Genomic DNA, 26,843 nt, shown 5'->3' on the forward strand with positions numbered 1-26,843 from the left:
TAACTCACTGACACCGGAGGAATGCTTTGTGTGTATCAAACGTCGCAACGTAACTGGGTGACTATAAAGATGCTCTACAGGTATCTCCGAAGGTGTTAGTTGAGTTAGTATGGATCAAGACTGGGATTTGTCACTCCGTGTGACGGAGAGGTATCTCGGGGCCCACTCGGTAATACAACATCATACACAAGCCTTGCAAGCAATGTAACTTAGTGTAAGTTGCGGGATCTTGTATTACGGAACGAGTAAAGAGACTTGCCGGTAAACGAGATTGAAATAGGTATGCGGATACTGACGATCGAATCTCGGGCAAGTAACATACCGAAGGACAAAGGGAATGACATACGGGATTATACGAATCCTTGGCACTGAGGTTCAAACGATAAGATCTTCATAGAATATGTAGGATCCAATATGGGCATCCAGGTCCCGCTATTGGATATTGACCGAGGAGTCTCTCGGGTCATGTCTACATAGTTCTCGAACCCGCAGGGTCTGCACACTTAAGGTTCGACGTTGTTTTATGCGTATTTGAGTTATATGGTTGGTTACCGAATGTTGTTCGGAGTCCCGGATGAGATCACGGACATCACGAGGGTTTCCGGAATGGTCCGGAAACGAAGATTGATATATAGGATGACCTCATTTGATTACCGGAAGGTTTTCGGAGTTACCGGGAATGTACCGGGAATGACGAATGGGTTCCGGGGGTTCACCGGAAGGGGGCAACCCACTCCGGGGAAGCCCATAGGTATTTGTGGGGGTCACACCAGCCCTTAGTGGGCTGGTGGGACAGCCCACCAAATCCTATGCGCCAAGGAAGAAAAATCAAAGGAAGAAAAAAAAAGGAGGAAGAAGTGGGAAGGGGGAAGGAGTCCCTCCCACCAAACCAAGTAGGACTCGGTTTGGGGGGGGGGGGAGAGTCCTCCCCCCTGGCTCGGTCGACCCCTTGGGGTTCCCTTGGACCCCAAGGCAAGGTCCCCCTCCCTCCTCCTATATATATGGGGCTTTTAGGGCAGATTTGAGACGACTTTCTCACGGCTGCCCGACCACATACCTCCATAGTTTTTCCTCTAGATCGTGTTTCTGCGGAGCTCGGGCGGAGCCCTGCTGAGACAAGATCATCACCAACCTCCGGAGCGCCGTCACGCTGCCGGAGAACTCTTCTACCTCTCCGTCTCTCTTGCTGGATCAAGAAGGCCGAGATCATCGTCGAGCTGTACGTGTGCTGAACGCGGAGGTGCCGTCCGTTCGGTACTAGATCGTGGGACTGATCGCGGGATTGTTCGCGGGGCGGATCGAGGGACGTGAGGACGTTCCACTACATCAACCGCGTTCTCTAAACGCTTCTGCTGTACGATCTACAAGGGTACGTAGATCTCTCATCCCCTCTCGTAGATGGACATCACCATGGTAGGTCTTCATGCGCGTAGGAAAATTTTTGTTTCCCATGCGACGTTCCCCATCAGTGGCATCATGAGCTAGGTTCATGCGTAGATGTCTTCTCGAGTAGAACACAAAAGGTTTTGTGGGCGGTGATGTGCGTTTTGCTGCCCTCCTTAGTCTTTTCTTGATTCCGCGGTATTGTTGGATTGAAGCGGCTTGGACCGACATTACTCGTACGCTTACGAGAGACTGGTTTCATCGTTACGAGTAACCCCCTTTGCTCAAAGATGACTGGCAAGTGACGGTTTCTCCAACTTTAGTTGAATCGGATTTGGCCGAGGAGGTCCTTGGATGAGGTTAAATAGCAACTCATATATCTCCGTTGTGGTGTTTGCGTAAGTAAGATGCGATCCTACTAGATACCCTTGGTCACCACGTAAAACATGCAACAACAAAATTAGAGGACGTCTAACTTGTTTTTGCAGGGTATGATTGTGATCTGATATGGCCAAACGATGTGATGTGATATATTGGATGTATGAGATGATCATGTTGTAATAGAAATATCGACTTGCACGTCGATGGTATGACAACCGGCAGGAGCCATAGGGTTGTCTTTATACTAACATATGTGCTTGCAGATGCGTTTACTATTTTGCTAGGATGTAGCTTTAGTAGTGATAGCATAAGTAGCACGACAGCCCCGATGGCGACACGTTGATGGAGATCATGATGATGGAGATCATGGTGTGGTGCCGGTGACAAGAAGATCGTGCCGGTGCTTTGGTGATGGAGATCAAGAAGCACGTGATGATGGCCATATCATGTCACTTATGAATTGCATGTGATGTTAATCCTTTTATGCACCTTATTTTGCTTAGAACGACGGTAGCATTATGAGGTGATCTCTCACTAAAATTTCAAGACGAAATTGTGTTCTCCCCGACTGTGCACCGTTGCTACAGTTCGTCGTTTCGAGACACCACGTGATGATCGGGTGTGATAGACTCAACGTTCACATACAACGGGTGCAAAACAGTTGCGCACGCGGAACACTCGGGTTAAGCTTGACGAGCCTAGCATGTGCAGACATGGCCTCGGAACACATGAGACCGAAAGGTCGATCATGAATCATATAGATGATATGATTAGCATAGGGATGCTTACCACTGAAACTACTCCCGACTCACGTGATGATCGGACTTGGGATAGTGTAGGTGGATCATGAACCACTCAAATGACTAGAGAGATGTACTTTTTGAGTGGGAGTTTAGCATGTAATTTGATTAAGTTGAACTCTAATTATCTTGAACATAGTCTAAGTCCACTTTGAATATATTTGTGTTGTAGATCATGGCTCACGCAAGTGTCATCCTCAATTTTAATACGTTCCTAGAGAAAGCTAAGTTGAAAGATGATGGAAGCAACTTTGTAGACTGGGCTCGTAATCTTAAGCTAATCTTACAAGCTGGAAAGAAGGATTATGTCCTTAATGCTGCGCTAGGAGATGAACCACCCGCTACGGCTGATCAGGATGTTAAGAACGCTTGGTTAGCGCGTAAGGAGGACTACTCAATAGTTCAATGTGCAGTCTTGTATGGCTTAGAACCGGGACTTCAACGTCGCTTTGAGCGTCATGGAGCATTTGAGATGTTCCAGGAGTTGAAGTTCATCTTTCAGAAGAACGCCCGGATCGAGAGGTATGAGACCTCCGATAAATTCTATGCTTGCAAGATGGAGGAAAACTCGTCTGTCAGTGAACATGTGCTCAAAATGTCTGGGTACTCAAACCGTCTAGCTGAACTGGGGATTGAACTCCCGCAAGAAGCTATCACTGACAGAATCCTCCAATCACTGCCGCCAAGCTATAAAGGCTTTGTGTTGAACTACAACATGCAAGGGATGAACAAGTCTCCCGGCGAGTTGTTTGCGATGCTGAAAGTCGCAGAGTCTGAACTCCGTAAAGAGCATCAAGTGTTGATGGTGAGCAAGACCACTAGTTTCAAGAGAAACGGCAAAGGCAAGAAGGGCAATTCGAAGAAGAGCGGCAAGCCTGTTGCCAATCCGCCGAAGAAACCCAAGGCTGGACCTAAGCCTGAAACAGAGTGCTTCTATTGCAAGGGTATGGGTCACTGGAAGCGCAATTGCCCCAAGTATCAGGCAGATAAGAAGGCGGGCAAAGAAAAATCAGGTATATTTGATATACATGTTATTGATGTGTACTTAACCAGCTCTCGTAGTAGTGCCTGGGTATTCGATACCGGTTCTGTTGCTCACATTTGCAACTCGAAGCAGGAACTGCGGAATAGACGAAGGCTGGCGAAAGACGAAGTGACGATGCGCGTAGGAAACGGTTCCAAGGTTGATGCAATCGCCGTCGGCACAGTGTCACTTCAACTACCATCGGGATTAGTGATGAACTTAAATCATTGTTATTTAGTGCCTGCGTTGAGCATGAACATTATATCTGGATCTTGTTTATTGCGAGACGGTTACTCTTTTAAGTCTGAGAATAATGGTTGTTCTATTTCTATGAGTAACATCTTTTATGGTCATGCACCGAATGTGAGAGGATTGTTCATATTGAATCTTGATAGAGATACGCATATACATAACATTGAGACCAAAAGAGTTAGAGTAAACAATGATAGCTCCATATTTTTATGGCACTGCCTCTTGGGTCATATTGGTGTAAAGCGCATGAAGAAACTCCATGCTGATGGACTTTTGGAGTCACTTGACACGTGCGAACCATGCCTCATGGGCAAGATGACTAAGACTCCGTTCTCCGGAACAATGGAGCGTGCAAGTGACTTGTTGGAAATCATACATACCGATGTGTGTGGTCCAATGAGCGTGGAGGCACGCGGCGGATATCGTTACTTTCTCACCATCACTGACGATTTAAGTAGATATGGTTATGTCTACTTGATGAAGCACAAGTCTGAAACATTTGAAAAGTTCAAGCAATTTCAGAGTGAAGTGGAAAATCATCGTAACAAGAAGATCAAGTTCCTACGGTCTGATCGTGGGGGTGAATATCTGAGTTTCGAGTTTGGTACTCACTTAAAACAATGTGGAATTGTTTCGCAGTTAACACCGCCTGGAACACCACAGCGTAATGGTGTGTCCGAACGTCGTAATCGTACTTTGTTAGAAATGGTGCGATCTATGATGTCTCTTACTGATTTGCCGTTATCATTTTGGGGTTATGCATTAGAAACAGCTGCATTCACTTTAAATAGGGCACCATCGAAATCCGTTGAGACGACACCATACGAACTGTGGTATGGCAAAAGGCCAAAGTTGTCGTTTCTTAAAGTTTGGGGATGTGATGCTTATGTCAAAAGCTTCAGCCTGAAAAGCTGGAACCCAAAGCGGAAAAATGCGTCTTCATAGGTTACCCAAAAGAGACAGTTGGGTATACCTTCTATCTCAAATCCGAGGGCAAAGTGTTTGTTGCTAAGAATGGAACTTTTCTCGAGAAGGAGTTTCTCTCGAGAGAATTGAGTGGGAGGAAGATAGAACTTGACGAGGTTATCGAACCTCTCATCCCTCTGGATGGTGGCGCACGGCAAGGGGAAACCTCTGTCATTGCGACGCCGGTTGAGGAGGAAGTTAATGATGATGATCATGAAACTCCAGTTCAAGTTTCTGTTGAACCACGCAGGTCGACGAGATCACGCGCTGCTCCAGAGTGGTACAGTAATCCCGTCTTATCAATCATGTTGTTAGACAACAATGAACCTGCAAATTATGAAGAAGCAATGGTGGGCCCAGATTCCAACAAATGGCTAGAAGCCATGAAATCCGAGATAGGATCCATGTATGAGAACAAAGTGTGGACTTTGGAGATGCTGCCTGAGGGCCGCAAGGCTATTCAGAACAAATGGATCTTTAAGAAGAAGACGGACACTGACGGTAATGTAACCGTTTATAAAGCTCGACTTGTGGCAAAGGGTTTTTCACAAGTTCCAGGAATTGACTACGATGAGACTTTCTCTCCCGTAGCGATGCTTAAGTCCGTCAGAATCATGTTAGCAATAGCTGCATTTTTCGATTATGAAATCTGGCAGATGGATGTCAAAACGGCGTTCCTTAACGGTTTCCTTAAGGAAGAGTTGTATATGATACAACCCAAAGGTTTTGTCGATCCTAAAAATGCTGACAAGGTATGCAAGCTCCAGCGATCCATTTATGGACTGGTGCAAGCATCTCGGAGTTGGAACAAACGCTTTGATGAGGTGATCAAAGCATTTGGGTTTATACAAGTGGTTGGAGAATCTTGTATTTACAAGAAAGTGAGTGGGAGCTCTGTGGCATTTCTAATATTATATGTGGATGACATATTACTGATTGGAAACAACGTAGAGCTTTTGGAGAGCATAAAAGGTTACTTGAATAAAAGTTTCTCTATGAAGGACCTAGGAGAAGCTGCTTAGATTCTAGGCATTAAGATCTATAGGGGTAGATCAAAATGCCTGATAGGACTTTCACAAAGCACATACCTTGATAAAGTTTTGAAGAGGTTCAAAATGGAACAGTCCAAGAAAGGGTTCTTGCCAGTGTTACAAGGTACGAGATTGAGTAAGACTCAGTGCCCAGCAACTGATGAAGATAGAGAGCATATGCGCTCCGTCCCCTATGCTTCAGCCATAGGCTCTATCATGTATGCGATGCTGTGCACTAGACCGGATGTTAGCCTGGCCATAAGTATGGCAGGTAGGTTCCAGAGTAATCCAGGAGTGGATCACTGGACGGCGGTCAAGAATATCCTGAAGTACCTGAAAAGGACTAAGGAGATGTTTCTCGTGTATGGAGGTGACGAAGAGCTCGCCGTAAAAGGTTACGTCGATGCAAGCTTTGACACAGATCCGGACGACTCTAAGTCGCAAACCGGATACGTATTTATTCTTAATGGGGGTGCAGTAAGCTGGTGCAGTTCCAAGCAAAGCGTCGTAGCAGATTCTACATGTGAAGCAGAGTACATGGCTGCCTCGGAGGCGGCTAAGGAGGGTGTCTGGATGAAGCAGTTCATGACGGATCTTGGAGTGGTGCCAAGTGCACTGGATCCAATAACCTTGTTCTGTGACAACACTCGTGCCATTGCCTTAGCAAAGGAACCAAAGTTTCACAAGAAGACCAGACACATCAAACGACGCTTCAACCTCATCCGCGACTACGTCGAGGAGGACGTAAATATATGCAAAGTGCACACGGATCTGAATGTAGCAGACCCGCTGACTAAACCTCTTCCACGGCCAAAACATGATCGACACCAGAACTGTATGTGTGTTAGATTTATTACAATGTAATTCACATGGTGATGTGAGGGCTAGATTATTGACTCTAGTGCAAGTGGGAGACTGTTGGAATTATGCCCTAGAGGCAATAATAAATGTATAGTTATTATTATAATTCCTGTATCAAGATAATAGTTTATTATCCATGCTATAATTGTATTGAATGAAGACTCATTTACATGTGTGGATACATAGACGAAACACCGTCCCTAGCATGCCTCTAGTTGGCTAGCCAGTTGATCGATGATAGTCAGTGTCTTCTGATTATGAACAAGGTGTTGTTGCTTGATAACTGGATCACGTCATTGGGAGAATCACGTGATGGACTAGACCCAAACTAATAGACGTAGCATGTTGATCGTGTCATTTTGTTGCTACTGTTTTCTGCGTGTCAAGTATTTATTCCTGTGACCATGAGATCATATAACTCACTGACACCGGAGGAATGCTTTGTGTGTATCAAACGTCGCAACGTAACTGGGTGACTATAAAGATGCTCTACAGGTATCTCCGAAGGTGTTAGTTGAGTTAGTATGGATCAAGACTGGGATTTGTCACTCCGTGTGACGGAGAGGTATCTCGGGGCCCACTCGGTAATACAACATCATACACAAGCCTTGCAAGCAATGTAACTTAGTGTAAGTTGCGGGATCTTGTATTACGGAACGAGTAAAGAGACTTGCCGGTAAACGAGATTGAAATAGGTATGCGGATACTGACGATCGAATCTCGGGCAAGTAACATACCGAAGGACAAAGGGAATGACATACGGGATTATACGAATCCTTGGCACTGAGGTTCAAACGATAAGATCTTCGTAGAATATGTAGGATCCAATATGGGCATCCAGGTCCCGCTATTGGATATTGACCGAGGAGTCTCTCGGGTCATGTCTACATAGTTCTCAAACCCGCAGGGTCTGCACACTTAAGGTTCGACGTTGTTTTATGCGTATTTGAGTTATATGGTTGGTTACCGAATGTTGTTCGGAGTCCCGGATGAGATCACGGACGTCACGAGGGTTTCCGGAATGGTCCGGAAACGAAGATTGATATATAGGATGACCTCATTTGATTACCGGAAGGTTTTCGGAGTTACCGGGAATGTACCGGGAATGACGAATGGGTTCCGGGGGTTCACCGGAAGGGGGCAACCCACTCCGGGGAAGCCCATAGGTATTTGTGGGGGTCACACCAGCCCTTAGTGGGCTGGTGGGACAGCCCACCAAATCCTATGCGCCAAGGAAGAAAAATCAAAGGAAGAAAAAAAAAGGAGGAAGAAGTGGGAAGGGGGAAGGACTCCCTCCCACCAAACCAAGTAGGACTCGGTTTGGGGGGGGGGAGAGTCCTCCCCCCTGGCTCGGTCGACCCCTTGGGGTTCCCTTGGACCCCAAGGCAAGGTCCCCCTCCCTCCTCCTATATATATGGGGCTTTTAGGGCAGATTTGAGACGACTTTCTCACGGCTGCCCGACCACATACCTCCATAGTTTTTCCTCTAGATCGTGTTTCTGCGGAGCTCGGGCGGAGCCCTGCTGAGACAAGATCATCACCAACCTCCGGAGCGCCGTCACACTGCCGGAGAACTCTTCTACCTCTCCGTCTCTCTTGCTAGATCAAGAAGGCCGAGATCATCGTCGAGCTGTACGTGTGCTGAACGCGGAGGTGCCGTCCGTTCGGTACTAGATCGTGGGACTGATCGCGGGATTGTTCGCGGGGCGGATCGAGGGACGTGAGGACGTTCCACTACATCAACCGCGTTCTCTAAACGCTTCTGCTGTACGATCTACAAGGGTACGTAGATCTCTCATCCCCTCTCGTAGATGGACATCACCATGATAGGTCTTCGTGCGCGTAGGAAAATTTTTGTTTCCCATGCGACGTTCCCCATCAGATACATGGCGGTGTACTACAAATACTGGAGCACCTCCTGAAGCTTTCTATTCTCTGTCGATTTTGCCATGCTTCTCTTTGATTATGTAGATCATTATGGATATCTTTTTTTTACATTCTAGCAAATCCCAGTTGCCACTATGTGTCAATTAACTAGTTCATCATTTGTTTGTTTCCTTTACTTGTCATGATTGCATACCTATGTTTCTTAACCTTTGTAAGAATGAAAGCTACATTTAATATTTATATAGTGGTTTTGATGTATTCCTACTTCTGTTCCTGTAATATTATGTTACACAGCTTTCTAGACAGCTCCTATTAGCACTTCTATAACTGCCTTGGATGTCTTGTAGGTGAAGGTAGAATAAATGTCCTTTTCTTGAATGGTCTGTTCATAATATATTTGCTCCAGTTTTTTTTATTCTTCTCTGATTCAGGTAACCAGGTGACAGAGGAAGCCATGTTGTTGTTTTGTTTGTTCCCGGCCCTGACTATGGTTGTCAAGTGAGTCTAGCATATTGTTCCTCGAACTATGGTCGTGCAACATGTTGCTGTTTTGTTTGTTCCCAGCCCTCACTATGGTAGTGCAGCGAGTCCGTCATGTTGTTCATGACAGTAGCAGCTTCCTAGTTTGTGATCGCTATGGAAGGAGCTTGTAGAACTTGTAAAGCAGTATTGTATTACACTTGTAGAGGTGAGCTCGTTACTGTGATTTCCATTGTATTACATGATGTGGTTGCTCTTCTTTGAAGTACTGGTTTATTTGGTTTCCCTTGATAGTGTTTTTTGTCTGTGCCAATTTAAATACTGGTTGAAACATGAAGAATATGAGCCTGATAGATGGGACCCACTTACCAGAACATGACAAACGGGACCCAGTTAGGAGAACCTAACAACTGGTACCCATTTAATTAAAAAAGAAAATGAAATTGTTTAGACAAAGAGGCCACATCCCAACAATACAAAAGGCTATAATGTTGGGCTTGGCCCATGAAGCTCACACAAAATTGACAGAAAAAAATGTAAAAAGGATGAACTGTTGGGCTTGGCACAACTAAATTGTCGAATTGGACCGGGCCGATTCTTATCAACGACCAATCCAATTGGTTGTAATTTTGCGAGGTCAGCTTGCCTTGGATTTGACATGGTGTGGGCAGACTTACAACGACCAAAATGATTGGTCGTAGAACCTACAACCTTTTTTGTTCGTAAACATCTACGACCAATCCAGAAGAAAGGTCGTTAATTTCCATTAAAGACGCTCAGCTTTTGACCAACTGTTTTTGGTCATAAAAAGGTCATATATGAAAAACAATGACCATTTGGTGACCAATATTGATGGTCGCAAGTTAGCATATTTCTTGTAGTGTCATCAAGGAGGAGGAGAAGGGGAAAACATACAAGCCCTACTCTAATGTCTAAATGGAGTGGATGGAGTTTCAGAATAGAGGGTAGGGAGAGGTTGATATTTGAGAGGTAGGGTGTAGCTTGAGAAGATGAAGGTGTGGAGAGCATTGAGATTCAAAGAAAGAAGATGAGGCTATCGAGGATCATTGAGGATTCCTAGATCATGTTGGACGACACTAGCCTCATAGATGACAATGTCAAGGAATGGACCATAGGAATGCGCAAAGACATCAACATGTGCACGAAATGTTGGATTCGTTTGTTTTATCAACTATGTATGGATTATTGAACTACTTATCGTGAATCATGTTTGAATCATTGATTTGTCCATTGCATGTGGATATGCTCTTAAGAGGAAGGTTAACTTTAGAAATCCAATTGTAATTCCCCCAACAATATCATTCTAGCAACTGATATGTAGATTTAGTAGGTAATTTGGATTTCTTTCACATGATCCCAAAAAGTTAATCATGATCATCATTCCTATTCAAGGCAAGGATTTTTTTTGCATTCAAATGTTCCCACGAATGAGCGAAATGAGGGGATAATCTTATTCATGAGATTTGATAATTTGTGCATATTTCGCATGCTTTTCAAATTTGGTGCGGCTAATATCCCGGTCAACTCAGACTTGGTTATGTCTAAGTCAAGTGATGCCAGCATTATTTTTTATATTGTTTTATTAACATTTTTTTCTTTTTCCTCTAGATTGTTTCGTAATACATGAATTTATTTGTCGATTTTATATTGAGACAAGAAACAAATGACGTAAATGTAGTTGTGCATTTCCATCGAGCATGTAAATATGTGTATGTTTTTTTCCTCGATGGTAACTAGATTGTATATGTGAATGACGAATGTGCGGCTCCGGACAATCAGGACGTGTTTAGTTGCTCGCATTTAGACCAACCAGACCCCCGCGGGACAAATATAAGATGTTTGGTACCAGAGTTGCATCCACGTATCGGCCCGCACGGAACTTAAAGCAGTCCCGAGTTTCGCGCGCGAGCTATTGCTGAATCGGTAGTTTTTTCCCAGCCAGTCTAAGCGCGGTCGCGTGTGGCACTTTGTTGTATGCCTCGGGGATCGCAGGAGATGGACGGGGCGTTTCATAACTCCATCTCCCTATCGTGTCAGTGTCCACTCCTCCATTCACACCACTCCCTCTCACTCTTCTCACCGCTTGTTGCTCTCCTCTCCTCCGATGAGAAATCCGTCATCGTGTCGTTCGTTGACCCCCATTAGTGTCGACTAGAACCGCATCCATGAGCGGTGGGTTGTCGTCTTGGCGAACTCTGGGGTGGACCTGATGTGGGCTCTGCGGGCGTCGTCTCCGCTCTACACCAATCCACCACGTCCAGCCAATGCGGTCATGGACACTCCGGCTCCACCGCCGTTTCCGGATCTCGTGGTACTAGGTTCGGTGGCGCCGCCCAAGGGAGGAGCCACTGCGCCGTTGGTCGGAACCCTATTGGTGGGGTTTTTGACCCTCATCCGAGGTTTTCCTCCATGGACATTTGCGCCCTACACCTCGATAGTGCGCGTGGCCACGAGCATAGCACCAATGTCGATGACCGTCAGCACTGGAGGCTCCTCCTCCTATTCACTAGCCATCTCCTTCCTGTCGGGGTTTTCTCCTTGGTCGGCGTACGCTCCATCTACTCCGGGAAAAATGAAATCCCCTATGTGCTCGTAGATGTGTAGATTAGGGTTTTTAGCATTAGCATTGGTTGGATTCAACTCGATTTGATTTGATTCGATTCCAATCAAATCGAATTGATTGGATTTGATCCCTTCTTGTGCAGTACTGTTCATAGGAAGGATAGTAGTGTGCATGCTTGTTAGGTGTTTGATGTGCATGCTTAGTAATGTTCATAGGCAGGTGCTACTTGTAAACTCGGATATTCCCTGAAGAGGAGAGGAGATCCAGCATAGTAGAGATAAGTATTTCCTTTAGTAAGAACTAAGGTTATCGAACCAATAGGAATGTTAAGCAAACTCTCATCGTCAGCACCTGCACACATAGAACCAAACACTTGCACCCAGCATGGGCAAGAGGGTTGTCAAGCCGCCTTGAACTCGTTACTTGCAAGGATTAAATATTGATAGATAGATAATATAATATAAAAGTAAATAAAAAAATGGCATCAATATTTTTGTAGTTTTTATAATAAAATTTGAGTAGACCTGGGGGCATAGTTTTCGCTAGAGGCTTCTCGCTTAAATACCATACGGTGGGTAGACAAAATATTGTTGGACAATTGACAAAATAGCGCATAGTTATGACATCTTATTCATGGCAATGATCATGTATATAGGCATCACTTCCATAAGTAAGTAGATTGACTCCTCCCTCATCTACTACTATTACTCCACTCATCGACCGCTATCCAGCATGCATCTAGAGTATTAAGTCAAAAACAGAGTAATGCTTGGGGCAAGATGACATGATGTAGACAAATTAAAATCAAGCAATATGAATAAAACCCATCATTTTATACTTAATGCCAGCAATACAAATACATGTCATGTCCCTTTCTATCACTGGAATTGAGCACCGCAAGATTGAATCCATCACAGCGCACCACTCCCACTAAAGATAAATCAATCTATTTGGCCATACCAACCCGGTAGATCAGAGAGAAATATGAAGCTATAATAATCATGCATAAAAGAGTTCATAGAAGACTCAAATGATATTCATGAATAATCTGATCATAAATCAACAATTCATCGGATCCCAACAAACATACCGCAAATAAGATTACATCAAATAGATCACCGCAGGAATCACGGTGAACTTTGTATGGAAGATCAAATAGAGAGAGAAGAAGCCATCTAGGTACTTGCTACGGACTGTAAGTCTTTTGTAGACTGCTCACACAACATCATGGGAGCAGCAAGGTTGATGTAGATGTCCTCCACTATTGACCCCCCTCCCTCTGACAGGGCACCGAAGCAGAGACTTGCGGTGACGAAAAAAGTGTTTTGGGTGCTTATCTGTTGGTTTCCCAATATTTGGGAATTTATAGGGGTGGAATTGGGTCAGACGGAGCCACTAGGGGCCCACAAGGTAACAGGGCGCGCTTACCCCCCTGGGCGTGCCCTCTTACCTTGTCATCTCCTTGTGCATCTTCTGGCCTTCTTCCGAAGCTTCCGGGTCCTCTTTGTCGAGAAAAAAATGTCAAAACGTTTGGTAGCATTTGGACTCCATTTGGTACTAGTTTCCTCAAAAGCCAAAAACACGCTGAAAACGACAACTGTCACTTGGCACTGGGTTAATAGGTCAGTTCTCAAAAATGATATAAAATGACATATAAATGCATATAAAGCATCCAAGATTGATAATACAATAGCATGTAACAATCAAAAAATATACATACGATGGAGACGTATCAGCATTCGCAAGCTTAATTCATGCTTGTCCTCGAGTAGGTAAATGATAAAAACAGAATTTTTGATGCGACATGCTACCCAACATGTAATCTATTTTAGGTATGATATTGAGAAACGATGAACTAATTGATATCAACATAATAATATCCACAAACAAAAACAACATAATCATTCATATTCGAACTATATTATCCTTAATGAATGTTATTCCCTACTCATTTTATCATATTAGCATGGCATGACTCCGTCCTCACCAAGTAAATATAAATCATGAGCACCTCGGTGTGAAGTTAGGTAATTGGATCATACTTCTAACGCGCTTCATCATTTTCAACCTCAATCAATACATGACTGTGAACCATGGATATGGCATATGGGTGGATAAAAAGGAGTCAATGTGGAAAGAAACTCTCACATCAACTAGGCGTACCAACAGGGTATGGAGATGCCCATCAATCAATATTGATGTGAGGAGTGTATGAAAGCTCAACAGAAGCTAAGTGGGTGTGCATCCAACTTGGATGCTCATGAAGACATATGGCATTTGAGGAAGCCCATCATCGGAATATACAAGACAAGTTCTATAATGAAAAATTTCCACTAGCATACGAAAATGACAACTCGGGAGATTCTCTATATGAAGAACATGGTGCTCTCTCTAAGCACAAGTGTTGAAAAAGAAGATAGTAGCACTGCCCCTTCTCTCTTTTCTCTCTCTCTCTCTCTCTCTCTCTCTTCTTTCTTTTTCCTTCTTTTCTTTCTTACTTTTTAATCCGGAGTCTCATCCCGACTCATAGGGGAATCATAGTCTCCATCATCCTTTCCTCGCTCGAACAATGCTCTAATAATGATGATCATCACACTTTTATTTACATACAACTCGATATAACAACTCAATGATGGTATGAAATGGCTCTATATGAATGCCGCTGGTAGTGTACCAGGATGTGCAATGATCTAGTGTAACATGTATGTAACGATGAGCGGTTGTTTTTCCATAAATATTATGTCAGCTACATGACCATGCAAAGCAATATGATGATGAACACACAAGTCATGTGACGGAATGGTGGAAGTTGCATGGAAATATATCTCGAAATGGCTATGGAAATGTCATGATAGGTAGGTATGGTGGTTGTTTTGAGGAACATATAAGGTGTCTTATGTGTGATAGACATTATCATATCACGGGGTTTGGATGCACCGGCGAAGGTTGCGCCAATCCTCGAGGTGAGCATGGGTAATGCACGATATTGAAAAGGCTAGCAAATTTGGAAGGTGAGAGTGCATATATTCATGCATTCACATTAATCACAAAGAACTCATATACTTATTGCAAAGCCTATTAGCTCTCTTGAAGCAAAGTACTACCGCATAGCTCTATGGAGAATGTTCCTAGGAGTTAACAATCGTGTGCCTCCAACCCAAACAACACATAGTATTTCATTCACACATAAGAATGCTCACACATCATCATCATGCCATAACCACTATTTAGATTAGTGACTAATAACATTCTTTAATACCGATACCTCTACTAACAACTAATCTTGTATCCGTGTCCTTTCATATTACTAAATCAATATAATTAACCCATAGTTCTCTTCTAGTGAGCTACACGAAAGAGTTTATTATATTCTCCTTGAATACCTAACCTTCTTGGAATAGTCTTATAACCCGTACTTATTGCCATTACTATTCTTTAGCTTCTCAAAAACATTTAAGTGAAGCATGATAGTACAATTGTTTATACAAAATTTACATGCCACCATGCTCTAAAAGATGTAAGTGAAACACTAGAGCAAGTTCCTAGATCAAAAGATGTAAAATTATGGTGATCATGTGACTCTCTCAAATAGGTGTGTCCAGTAAACAATTATTGTGGTAAACTAAAATAAAAGAAAACGATAATACACAATGCTCCAAACAAAACACATATCATGTGATGAATAAAAATATAGCTCCGAGTTACATATCGATAGAATGGAGACGAAAGAGAGGATGCATTCCGGGGCATCTCCAAGCTTAGACGCTTGAGTGTTCCTTGAATAATACCTTGGGGTGGGTCTTGCCACTCCTTATTCCTTCTTACATCGTTGTCTCACCAAAAACTTGAAAACTTCAGCACACAAAACTCAACAGAAACCTCATGAGGTCTGTTAGTATAATAGGAAAATCATAAAATTTAGGTAATTTTATAAAATAATTCATATTTAATTATTACATAAAGTATTGTATTCTAAGATCTCTATGACTTATACCCCCCGATATAATTCATAACATCATCAAAACAAGCAAACTATGCAAGAAAAAACAAAATATGTCTAAAATAGAACGTTCTATAATGATAAGCACTATAACCATACTTATGTAAGTCCAAAATTTCTGAAAAATATGAAAAAATGGGAAATTTTTATATAAATGTTGTGTAAAATATTCAGATTAAAAAGGCGTTGTGATAAAATCAGAGAAATTCTGCACTCGACGTAAAAGTTTATGTTTTTGCACAGGTTCAAAATCTACTATTATCCAAATCATCCCAAAGGCTTTATTTGGCCCAAACACTAAAAAAAACAAAAAAAACACAATCATTATAGTACCAATAATCATGTCAACTCAAAATAATAGAATGCAGAACAAAAATATTAAGATAACTATTAGGTTGCCTCCTAACAAGCACTATCATTTTATACCCCTAACTAAGCATAATGCATAGCATCAAGTATTGTCATCCCTCTTATCAAGCTCCTAAATCACACAACCATGCTTTCTAGGAATTAAGGGAGGAGGCTTGATGATAGGATCTCGTATCATGTTTATAAAATTGGGATGCCCAATCACTTTAAGATCTTCGTTTCTTTTGATAGGTGTGATACTAGTATTCTTAAGGACATACATAACTTTATGATTTTTCTTGGGAGAAGTCCTAGCATTAGTTTTAGCGGGAGTGAAAGGGAAACCCATTTTATCAATAACTTTCTCCATTTTATCAATTCTATCAAGAGTTTGCTCCACCCTCTCATTAATTATTGTATCTTTCTCTTTTAGTGTTTTCAAATTAATCCCTACATTTGATCCAAATTGAGTAATATGTTTTGGATCTTTTTATCTAAATCCTCAGTGTGTTCTATGGTAGGCATTTTATTTTCAGTAATTTCTAGCCTTTGCATAACATGCTCCAAAGTTAACTATGTTTCATTAATAGTAATAGGTAGTGATCACACTAAATTTTCCATGGCACTGAGAGCATGTGAAGTACAACTCATTAAGAAATGACCACCGATAATAATACCAAGTAGTAATACCGCATAGAAATTACAAAGCAAGATGTTGGTGGATTGCTTGCTAGTTGATCTATTTTGACCATTGCGAATCCTATTCCAAGCATCTTTAAACTTTCTCCTCCCTTTTTAAAAAAATTAAACACCTCATTCTCGGTAGTACACACAACAAGAAAAGAACTAGCCATAATAACAAGCAAGCAAGTAAACTAGCAAAGATAAATATTTTTGTGTTTTTGATAATTTTAAGCAAGCAAATATAAAGGCAAATAAAAATTAGAACAATTGAATGATAATGTGTGTGAAGGAACATGATAAGAATTTGATGATACTCCGTACTAACAGTGCTCGAAATTCTTCCGGCTGCTTGTAAACTGCGTTCGATTTTTTCCGAAGAGGAAACGAGATGCAGCATAGTAGATATAAGTATTTACCTCGGTGATAAGCAAGGTTACCAAACAAATCAGAGTATTAAGAAAACTCTCAATGTCAGCACGTGCAAACATAGAACCAAACACTTGCACACAACACGGGCAAGAGGGTTCTTAAGCCCCTTGAACTCGTTACTCGCAAGGATTAAATACTGATAGATAGATAATATAAATATAGAAGTATATAAAGAAAATAAATGGCAGCAATATTTTGTAGTTTTTATAATATAATTTGAGTAGACCCGGGGTCATAGTTTTCCCTAGAGGCTTCTCTCTTGAAGATAGCATACGATGGATAGACAGATTACTCTTGGGCAATTGACAAAATAGCGCATAGTTATGACATCTTATTTCAAGGCAATGATCATGTATATAGGCATCACGCCTTTATGAAAGTAGACCGACTACTGCCTGCATCTGCTACTATTACTCCACTCATTGACCGCTATCCAGCAAGCATCTAGGGTATTAAGTATGAAACAGAGTAATGCTTGGGGAAAGATGACACCATGTAGACAAAGTAAACTCAAGTAATATGAATAAAACCCATCGTTTTATCCTTAATGTCAGCAATACAAATACATGTCATGTCCCTTTTTGTCACTAGGATTGAGCACTGCAAGATTGAACACATCACAACCCATCACTCCCACTAAAGACAAATCAATCTAGTTGGCCAAACCAAACCGATAGATCAGAGAGAAATATAAAGCTATAATAATCATGCATATAAGAATTTAGAGAAGACTCGGTTAATATTCATGAATAATACGATAATAAACCCACAATTCAACGGATCCCAACAAACACACTACAAATAAGATTACATCGAATAGATCACTGTGGGAATCACGGTGAACGTCGTATTAAAGATCAATGAGAGAGAATAAGCCATCTAGGTACTAGTTATGGACCCGTAGGTCTGTGGTTGACTACTCACGTAACATCATGGGAGCAGCAAGGTGTATGTACATGCCCTCCGTGATTGTCCCCCCCCCCTTCAGTAGGACACCAGAATAGGGCTCCACATGGGATCACGATGGAATGTAGGCTTGCGGCGGCGAAAAAAGTGTTTCGGGTGGCTCTCTATTGGTTTCCCAATATTTGAGAATTTATAGACGTGGAATTAGGTCAGACGGAGCCACGAGGGGCCCACAAGGTAACAAGGTGCGGCCTGTTGCCTTGTCGTCTCCTCGTGCAGCTTCTGGCCTCCTTCCGAATCTTCCAGGTCCTCTTTTCTCAAGAAAAAATCGCCAAAAAATCATAGAGTTTGGACTCCGTTTGGTAGTGGTTTCTTGAAAAGCCAAAAACACGCAGAAAACAACAACTGACACTTGGCACTGAGTTAATAGTTTAGTTCTAAAAAATTATATAAAACAGCATATAAATACATATAATGCATGTAAGATTTATAATATAATGGCATGGAACAATAAAAAATTATAGGTACGTTGGAGACGTATCAGCACGAGAGCATTGTTCATAGGCATGCAAGATTGTTGTGTGTTTCATGTTCATGTGTAGTGCATACTACTTAGGGCTTAGTGCTTAGTGCTCATGATGTGCACTGTGTTCATGGGCATGGTAGATATGTGTTGGGTTTGATGTTCATGTTTAGTGGTCATGCGCAACAATGTGTGTATCGTGTTGGTTAGCTAGATAGGTGTTGTGTTTGATGTTCATGCTTAGGGTTCATGATGCTAGTTAGCTAGAAAAGTATTGTGTTTGATGTTCATGCTTAGGGTTCATGTGCTAGTTAGCTATATTGGCGATGTCTCTGGTATTCATGCTTAGTGTTCATGTGCATGCTAGCTAGATTGGTGCTAGAATGGGCATGCTATGTTGCATGATTTTGTTACGTGCATGGTTTTCAAGGTCGGTAGGACTAATATGTTTGCTACTTTAGGTAGTAGTAGTACAAATGTAGCATGTCAATGCCCTGTTACTAATCGATGTCATATTACCTGATAAAGTGATGAAGATGGAGTGGGACAGGGCCAGAGGAGGAGCCCATGTCGTCGCCGCCGTCGAGGCCATCTTGGACTTCATCCCCACGAAATGCTAGCTAAAGAGGGTGAACCTCTCTGACAGGGTCGCCTTCATGAGCATGTCACATTCAAGGGGACGAGCTCCTAGGACTGGCCATGAGGAGGGGTCCCGAGAGCACCTTCGATTCTACATGCAAATCAGAGACGAGGAGGATCCTGCCATGCTCGTCATCCCTCCCAAGTTCGTGGAGGTGATGAAGGAGTGGCTAACGGTCAGGCTCCCGCGTGTGGGCAGGCTCTGGGCAAACAAGTGGTGCGAGTTCTGGGTTTAGGTCCAGAACTTCGACGGTCAAATGGTGCTTGGCCGGGCCGGCAGTACTTCTGCCATCACCATAGGATCGTCCCCGGTGACTTCATCATGCTGCGAATTTTCGGCCTCTGACTCAAGGTTCAAATATACAACCACGACAGCTTCATCGGGTGCAAGGTGTGCTACAGCAGGCACATCTACATCGGTGACCTTTCTTTCGCCCTCTGCACATGTTAGGATGAACTTGTAGTTAGTTTGCGGTGATGGGAGAACTTGCTGGGAACTTGTTCATATTTTTTCTAGGGTTCGGCACCTCGTGTTCACGCAGGGGGCATGGGATGCTCCTACTATCTTTAAACCTAATCTTGTTTAGCAGTATGACTATTTAGTTGCTTGTTTATCTGCTATTAGCTGTTGTTTACCTCCTACTTTAGTGTTATACCTGTTTTTATGCATAATGTGGTGGGAAGACCATCACATTTGAATGTGGTGAGCAGAACACAAACGTGTATCCAACCAAACAGGTGTGGTTTGCATCCGCTCACCCTTTAAGCACAAATGCGAGCAACCAAACAGCCAGTCTAAAGTGGCCTTTGACGCAATGCAGGCAACCAAACAACATGCAGATGTTGGTTTATTGCCTGCTTTTGTTAAACCAGGCTGGCTTGAGATGTGCATGAAATGTAGATACTATTCAGTCGAGGCAACCAAATGCGTTCTCAGTGGATATACAATTGTGATTGTGCATCGGTGTGCAGGCATGCAAGAGTTGCACACAGTTGGTGGACAACCAGTTGTGCACGATCGGTAGATATGCAACTATTGTTGCGCGTGGAGAGGGCGAAGCGAGAAGGTGTGGCGGCCAAGCTGATGTAGAGGTTCGAGGACATCTTGGTGAAGGAGGAGGCATGCGTGAGGCACTCGGACATCGAGGAGGAGGAGAAGGCGGAGAGCATAAATTTTTTGATGGAGGCGACGAACAAGAAGCTCAACCTTAAAGAGAGGAGGACCATGATCAAGAGAAGAAGGTTGTGTTCGAGGAAAAAGAGAGTAAAAAATCGCCGCCAATGCGGAGGACACCAAGATGTTGACCTTCAATGTCGACTCTTTGGATGCCGACGCAAAAAATGTGTGTGCAATCCATCTGCTACCAGACGTTGCAAGGCAGAAAGTTGAGTTGGCGGCGGACTATGAGGACGCGACGGAAGCTACCTAGATGGTTGCGTAGGCACCTCCTTAATCGGGGAGCAGACAGTTGGGATTGCCGATCCAATAGGGCAGAAATGCACAGACTGTCGGACTGATGTTTTTTGAATTCGGGCATGTTCTTTTGGTTGTGATCAGGCATGCAATCCGGTACTAGTGTGATCCGATGCGTTGCGTGGATCGGAGTACATTTAAATTTAAATTTACTTGTAGACATATACATGTCGGGTTAGATCAGGGGCGAAAACAGGACCCAAACCCCGGGTCCTGAAGCCCATCTTCATTCTTGATTGTAGAAATTATTAAGAATATGAGGCCCAAATCCATGCATTTTTTTAAGGTGGATCGGAGCTTGGTGTCTGCCTGGCTCCGCTCGTGGGTTGGGTGGCAGTCTCCCGCATCCATGTCTGCACAGGGATACGGTAGAAAATTTACGAGTTGGAGTTGGAGATGCCCTAATAGACAAGGAAACATAATGATTATAACAATTAAGAAGAAATAACATGTTGCGGCATTTGATTTAACACTTTGCAAAACAGTTTGAAATTTGAACGAGGCGTTGTAGACCGGTCAATAACCAAAATACTCCGTACTTATCTTGCCCAAAACGGGACTGTGGGTCTGTCTGCCATAGAGAAAGTTAAGAGGCAAGCCTATACTGACTGGTTTGGGGCTCACTTTGTCCTTTGGTATCGCCGGAGTATTCCCCCTCCCCCTCCTCCTCTTTCTTCTCCGGCCGAGCGCATCCGCAGCTCCAAGGATGGCCGATGCCCCCGACCCTCTGGAACCCCTGGAGCCAGATCCCGTAACAGGTAAAGCACATGTACCAACTTTTTCTAGTATTTGCATTGCGCTGCCGCGCCGTCCATCACCGGCCGCGGCCGGCCACCAACAGCGTGCCGTAGCCGAGCGATGGCAAAGAGATGCAGGGCAGGGGACAAGGGGTGAGGTCGACGCCACGAGGGAGCGCAAGATCGACATGTGGTGGTGAACCGGCCGGCCAGCCGATGGCCGACTGGTGCCCTTCACGGCATTGTCTCCTTTTCGATGCTGCGGCGCCGGCCATTGGTGGCCGATTACCTAAGGTTTTGGTCTTTACGACCCCGAACATTAGCAATCGCTTGCCGCCGGTCGGCCATTGGTGGCGGATTACCTAAGGTTTTGGTCTTTACGACCCCGAACATTAGCAATCGCTCGCCGGCGGCAATTTTCTTACTTTAAAGCTGACGCCTTTACGACCCCGGACATCAGCAACTGCTCGCAGCCGGCCGGTCTCTCTCATAGCCACCGCGCGCCGAGTTAAGTGACGTTTGCACCGAGCATCATGTCAAGTCGGCCGTCTACATAGCAGCAAAGGGCCTTGATCTAGGCAAAGGCCCATGCCCAACAGCAGGATCAGCGAGGGTCAGGGGAGAGGTGTTAGAGGGACATCGACCGGCAAGCATCGCCATTGCTGCCATCTGGATGAGCCAATCCTGCCTTCTGATGCTGGAAATATCAGCTACTTCATGTCCCTCTGGTAGTCATGAGCAGAGTCCCCTGTTTGTACTAGTACAAACAGAAAACCATAGGTATGTATGAAATCATACGTACCTATGGTTTTCCAGCATCAGCATCTACTGGGTCAGCAAACTAGTGTGGTTGTATATGTATGTTGTGTATGTATTTACATATAAAATGAAGAATGAAGTAAACTCAAGAGCTAGTAATACTGATGCCCCAAGATCTAAGTGTTGTTTGTTTGTTTGTTGCAGACTTGCAGTAGTCTTCCATAATTGAGTTCCTAATTGACAAGTCACTTTGTTTCAAACAGTTCAAGCCATTAGGGATTGCTATCGTTTTCTGGGGACAATCAAAGGCAACGTTAAACTACAACCCTGTGATAATGATGAGGTCCTTGATTTTGATGGCACGAAAATGGAGTTCCAGAAGTGCAATTACCAAGTTGGTACATTGAAATTAACAAGATTTGTCAAGAGGGGGGGTCAGAAATTCCAAGGATTGGGCTATGAACTACCATTTTGTCAGTGCTTTGCAACATCCAGCAGCTATGCAAGTGGAAAATTACTTCCATTCAGAGTGTGTGGTCGTTTCTGCAGTGGATGGCTCATTGGACAAATGGCTGGATACCAAGAAAAGCATAGAACTGTTCGATGAAGGCGATATGCGCCCTATCCTAAGAAATATGCTCAGGTGAGTTTTGCCTTAAACTCTGCTATATATGCCTTCCGTTTTCTACACAGTTGTTAAATTTCTTGTTGTTGCCCTATGTAGCCAACTTGTAGGTCTTGTGCAAAGCATAATTGCCCAGAAAAAGTGTCCCACGGATCTTTCAATGGAAGACTTATATATCAAGCGGCTTTCTGGTGATATACCTAAGCTACAGGTGTTGATACTTAATGGTAGGTTTCTTCTTAAAACAGGAAAAATTTATATGGGTGGATGTTTGGCACTGATTTCACTACACATTAAAATTAACATAAAAAGTTGGTTTTCAGTTTTTGAACAGATATATGATGAAACAATTTAATCATGTGCACCTTGTTATAAAAGGTCATGAATTTATGTTTGAAACAAGCATGGTTGTTAAGAAAAACTATAAGATGTATGCCTTAATATTTTGTGCTACGCAAAATAATTAAATTGGTTCAACCTAAACGATGAATATTGTGCTAGCTATTCAAAACATGTGCATTTTGGTCTTTTTGTTAGGACACATATGGTCATTTTGATGGTAGCCTGGCTTGCAGCAGGCTCTGTAACACAGCTTTGGGCATTTACATGTTTTAGCACCAAACCGTGTACGAGTACATTACATTTTGTAGCATTGCCACAATCCATATTTGTTTTTTTACAGTTCCTGCACATTTCTTGTAGTGGAAAAGAGAGGGAGGGGGGGTAAAGATTATTGGAGTATATCCAAATAAATGCAGATGTGCATTTGCCATGTGCAAGTACTATATGCACTTGCATTGGGTTTGTACAGATAAATGTTGTCCTGTGCAGAAAAAGACAAGGATGAACAGATAAAAATAATAACTCTCAGTTCGTTTGCACACAACATAATGCAGATATTTGCACAAAAACGAGTAATGCGCATAGCACCCAAACTAGCTCGACGATTGTGAGGTTTTGTTACGATGCAAAAGAAGAAAAGGAAAATCATGTGGGTGTGGTGTTTGTTCAAGTGCCGTTTTAGTATGTTCTTTTTCTTTTGGTATTCTACGATGATACATGTACTAGTAAAATTCATAATTTTTGCTTCTTGATGTTTTTGGTTTATCGTAGTTGAAAACTTGAGCACTATAGCCGAGGAGCAGGCTTGGAAAAATGTAAGGGGGATTGTTAAAGAGTGGTTTCTCAGGCATGAAGTCGATCCAAGCTCAAGCAGTGAAGACTTCATCTCATGTATTAGGATTCTGACAAGAAACACACAAGCTCTCTTGGAGGACCACCCGGTGGAGTGGGATAACATGAAAAAAGGCGTATTTCTCGCGGAAAATTACTCGTACTCCCAGCAAGTGTCTCGTAGGATCAATTCATCAAAACTGAAGTGGCCTCTGGGAGCAGATGGAGTAACTACTCCACGGTTGCTGTCGGATTTACTTTTTCATGGAAAGAAATACGGGATGTACAACAAGGAATATGCAAATGACTACGTGAGGCTGCTTGCTGAGGAACAGCTACAAGCACTTCAACGCGCTGCCAAAACATATTAAGGTGCGTGATTTAAATTGCCTTCATTTCAGCTGAAGTAGAGTAGTATTTATAGTGTTAATTGTAGCATCCAAATGGTGAAACGGAGTCATCCTAAGTTGGAGGAGGAGCTTGAGTGACAAGAGATTGGATATTAGAAATTCAGCTGAATGTTGTTTTGTTGCAGGAATTGCTTGGAGGCAATACGGATGGACTCCTACGTCAGATCGAAGAGTGGTCGCCTCGTATCTGGCACGTCCTGTATGTGGCACTTCACATGCCCTGAGCTCGCTGTAAGTAGAAGACCATGAATATCATACAACATACTGTACTAAAAATTTCTGTATCTATCTGATCACAAGCCCTGAAATGTATGTACTCACTCTGTTTTTATCCATATACACAGGATGTGTGGTTGCTGACCAAGAAGCCGGGTTGGTGCATGGAATGGAGATGAAATTAAGAGTAGCTTAACTAATTATATAGACTAGATCGCACTAGTTATTGTAATCCTATCTATCTATCTATCAATAGATCTAGTACTTTTTCTTTATTTGGCGGGTTGGTAAACAGACAAACACACAAACGGCCAAACAAACAAACAAACTAGAGGAGGATTCTGCTGCCCAGCTTGACGCGACCAACACCAATGTCTTGTACTGGGATATCTCCATCTCCTGGCAATCTTTCCTTGATTGATGGTGCGACATCGTACCGGGGCATCTTCTAAGCAACGATGAATGAATGTATTGGTGTTCGGGGGTTGAAAATGAAACCAGGAATTGTGTTTGTTTCGTGTCTCAGTTTGAATCAACCTACAACTGTCTGTCGCAAACACCTCCGTCCCAAAATTCTTGTCTTAGGTTTGTTTAGAAATGGATGTACCAAAATACTAAAACGTGACTAGATACATTCATATCTAGACAAATCTAAGACAAGAATTTTGGGACGGAGGAAGTACTATTTTGGTACTTGCCTGGCTGGCTTGCTGTTTGGGACAGCAAGTGACTTTTCAACATGAATCAAGTGATTGATCCTTTCACTCTGTCGAGTCAAACATCATGAATCATGTTTGCAGCTAAGCATATTTTTTACCACAATCAAAATATAGTCTTTCACTCCAACATACATCCATTGCATAATACTAGTATATTGCTACTCAGACAGGTCCGAAAAAGACCTGCTCATTATGTGACCACTATCTTACTATTATTGATGGCAAGTACAGAAAACAAACCAAGCATCACGCATACGTACTAGTGAATAACATTACAACAGGGGATGTCCACTAATTTAAAAACATGAATCAATCATCATCCACAATGTGAGACTGCTGAGCTGGGCTAGTTATGTATGTAATACAATCTTCCTAATACTTCCGTCTTGCTGTTATATGAGAAAACAACGGCTCATTTCAGGCCAAAAGGGACAAATCTAGTTTTTTCCTTGCTCAATCGTAGGGTCTAAAGGGAACAAATCCACCCTGCAAAGTGGCACGCACATAAGTTACTGGGTTTCTTTATCTCGGGAGAGAATTAACCTTACTTTAACAATAAATACATTTATTAGCATATCTTTTTGTCCAACTTCAACTGATCTGCTATCTCCACCTTCTTCTTAGCATAGTGAGCCCTGTTCATTGATTTATGCTGAAACAAGCGATCCAATTATATAACAACAACAATCATGACCACATATAAATTCATAGAGAATTTTTTTCAAAACGAAAATAAAACAAAATCATAGATGATTCATTGAGACAATACCCTAGTGAAAGATAACTCATTAAACACAGCCCGAGCCTTTTCCTCTTCATCCTACACTAAGGTCTTATCAATGTCAACAACCTATTGCAGTTAGGTATGTATCACCATGTCAAACATACATGTACAATATCCTACTTACAGTCGGCTTAATGCCACCGTCCAGGACAATAGAGTAAATCTACAAAGGAAAACAGATGAAATTAAACATTTGGCTATATGTTGCACATTCCATTTTCACAACATAAAATCACAGTTAGTGGCTATACAGTTTGTTGCATTGTTACAAAGATATAGCATGCGCCCCCATTGAGTTCAGCACGTAGTATTGGTTTGTGCACATGGAAATTGTCAGACTCATATACTTCCCTCACAGCATCTTTGTAAGTTCTCTGAAATATTTGTGAAACCGTAAGAAACACGGAAAATCACAAAAGCATGTCAGCCGTGCTCTATTGCACAAACGTTTTGATGTAGTAGGCTGCTAACATTTCCTTTAGTGACAAGCCTACAGATCTCAAAATAGAGGAGATCTATGTCCTTGAGGGACGCATCCATTTTCAGCTCCGTAATGTACTCCTGAATCAAATGGACCAGATTGTGAGTACCACCAGCAAATAACACCACCTCAATTAGCAGAAGACAACATATCCTACACCATAAGCATAACCAGCTAAATCTTCAGTCATATGAGGAATGCCGGTTGCAATCCTCAATGCTTGCCTCCATGCTCTAGTATCCCATTTTATCCACTGAAGTGAAAAGAAGTTAATGATCATGTGTATG

At 42.7% G+C, this 26,843-nt stretch overlaps 1 long non-coding RNA gene across 1 annotated transcript; it reads left to right on the plus strand.

Annotated features, from left to right (window-relative positions):
* Positions 1–24,494: 24,494 nt before the first annotated feature.
* Positions 24,495–24,989, plus strand: LOC123429220. The gene is made up of 2 exons (XR_006622631.1): positions 24,495–24,587; positions 24,701–24,989. It is a non-coding gene; the product is annotated as an uncharacterized LOC123429220 (long non-coding RNA).
* Positions 24,990–26,843: the final 1,854 nt, after the last annotated feature.

The sequence above is a fragment of the Hordeum vulgare genome, chromosome 2H, assembly GCF_904849725.1.
Source record: "Hordeum vulgare subsp. vulgare chromosome 2H, MorexV3_pseudomolecules_assembly, whole genome shotgun sequence".
In the NCBI taxonomy this organism is placed as follows: Eukaryota; Viridiplantae; Streptophyta; class Magnoliopsida; order Poales; family Poaceae; genus Hordeum; species Hordeum vulgare.